The 2,500-nt window shown below is 46.4% G+C and overlaps 1 protein-coding gene across 1 annotated transcript in view; it reads right to left on the bottom strand.

The window, feature by feature from the left end:
• The window catches only part of il1rapl1b (interleukin 1 receptor accessory protein-like 1b), a 257,239-nt gene that overhangs the window by 159,154 nt on the left and 95,585 nt on the right, over window positions 1–2,500 (bottom strand). The gene's annotated exons all lie outside the window — the stretch shown is intronic.

Here is a 2,500-nt window from a genome sequence, read left to right as displayed (position 1 = left end):
TTGCATATGGCTTACATGACTGCACTGAAGCAACTCATACACAGAAGGCCTAGAAGTACGGTTTAAATCACAAAGACCCTCATAAGCTATAACATAAAGCGAAACCAACTTAACACATCCATATAAATCTGACAAATCCTGTCTTTCAGCTGTGTGTTAGTTCAAGGGTGGTGTGCACAGGTCTGCGTGTTCAAAGGTGTTTCGTCTGGTGTGTAAAACCCAAAGACAGATCAAGTGGGCAGGTGAAGATGAAATTGTGGATACTGTAGATGGGCTTAGCCTGAGACGTCTGGTTCTTTTGTTCAGTCGGTTTCCATAAGGCCTTTTATACTGTTTGGGTTTATTTTAATACAGTGTTACTCAAGAATCAGCTTCCTTTTTATCTCAAGCATCAGTTTCCTTTTTTCACCTGCCCACCCGGTTATCCACATACCATGCTTTGAAAAAGGGCCGGCACTACAATATTTATTCAACGCTTTATACCTCCAGTCAACTGGCTATTTGAAAAAGAAATCATTTTAAAACAGGCTCAACAACACATCCAGCCATCCTCAAGGAAATGGCCTGTTCTGTAAGAAGCCACTCATTTCCCCCCCAAACACGCCAAAACACTTTCAACACTGCAACTCTGTTTTAGACGCGCACACGCACACACTCAAACACATACACACACAGACACACACAACACTACACAACCAGCCACAGAGGCAGAGAAAGAGAGAGAGAGAAGGAGACTATGCCCAAGCGCCTATAATTTCAGCTCTTGCCACATTTTACATGGAAAAAGGGCCTCCCGGAGCTGCCATGGCTTATTTTGGGGAGGACAACAACAACAAAAAAAAGAAACAGCGATTTTCCCATATCAACATTTCCAACACAACAAAAGAATGCGGGGTGGTGCAGAGTGTGTGTGTGAGAGAAAGAAGCACACAGGGAGAGCAGGCAAGAGAGAGTTAGAGATAGAGAAAGAGAGAGAGAGAGAAAGAGAGACAGAGAGAAAGAGACGGAGAGAGTAAGAGAGAGAATTAGAGAGAGAGGGAAGGAGAGAGAGAGAGAGAGAGAGAGAGAGAGAGAGAGAGAGAGAGAGAGAGAGAGAGAGAGTGTGTGGGGCAGGGGAGGGGAGACTGCTGAGACTAACGTGCTCATTATGGTGTGTGGAGCCGGACGGAGCCTGCAGCTGTGTTTGGATGAATAGCAGTTGACTGCGCAGCCAGCCGAGCCATAGCGCCGGCACCAGCTGTGACCCAATCTGAGCCAGGGCCGTGTGTGTGTGTGTGTGTGTGTGTGTGTGTCTATGTGAATGTGCAGTTGTGTGTGCAATGTGCATCTGTGTGAGTGTGTGTGTGTGTGTGTGTGTGTGTGTGTTAACGTGTGAGTGAATGCCAGTCTAGATGTTTTCGTATGTGTGTGGTTGTCGGTTGTGCGTTTAAATGCAAATCCAACTACTACAAGTCTGCATTAAAGTGGATAAGACTATGCAAATCTGCCAATTGTGTCTATGGGTGCATGATTGTGTCAATGTCTTTTCAATGATGCATTTCCGTACAAATCCATATATGCATGTGTGTGTGTGTGTGTGTGTGTGTGTGTGTGTGCCAGTCAGTCAGAGCCCTGCTGACTGCAGCCTGAGCCTCTAGCCCAGACCGAGCCTGGATGTGGAGCTGAGTCTACTGCCTCACTCTGGGCTAGGGAGGTCGGCCAGACATGGGAGCCGAGCCAGAGAGAGAGAGAGAGAGAGAGAGAGAGAGAGAGAGAGAGAGAGAGAGAGAAAGACAGAGAAACAGAGAGAGAGAGAGAGAGAGGACCTTTCAGGTCAGGGCATGAATTTCTGAGAATTTGTCATTGAAAAACAGCAGCCAAAACAGGGATGTATTGCTGCGCTTTCTTTGTATAAAGTGCACAGGCAGTTGAAAGCTGAAGAGCAGATGCAGTCCTTCACATAATATGAGCTTGCACCAGTAATGGGGAGCTTCCCTACAGCAAGGCCACAATATGGATTTCTATACAATTAATATCGGTCACGCATGTGGGTAAGTGTGCTCAATGACTACACATACAGTATACACACGTATAAGTACATGTGCATGTGCACACACACACACACACACACACACACACACACACACACACACACGCTCACACACACTCACACAAACACACATACTCACTGATACAAAACCAGTGGGAACACAAATAGCATAAAATAAATAGGGATGGCAGTCATCATTGTCATCCTTCTTTCCTCGCTTTGCATTTAGACTTAACGTGCGCACACACACACACACACACACACACACACACACACACCTACACACACACACACACACACACACACACACACACACACACACACACACACACACACACACACCTACACACTCTCATGGCCCACCAGTGCCTTCCATCAGCTTCCATGGTAGCGCTCAGGCTGAGAGCAAATAATAGCATATGACTAAATTGCACGCTAACTCAGAGAGGCACATGCCCTAGGTTGACTACT

The sequence above is a fragment of the Sardina pilchardus genome, chromosome 23 (genome assembly GCF_963854185.1).
Source record: "Sardina pilchardus chromosome 23, fSarPil1.1, whole genome shotgun sequence".
In the NCBI taxonomy this organism is placed as follows: Eukaryota; Metazoa; Chordata; class Actinopteri; order Clupeiformes; family Clupeidae; genus Sardina; species Sardina pilchardus.
The sequence above is the reverse complement of the archived record's forward strand: the minus strand, read 5'-3'. Positions and strand labels throughout refer to the sequence as shown.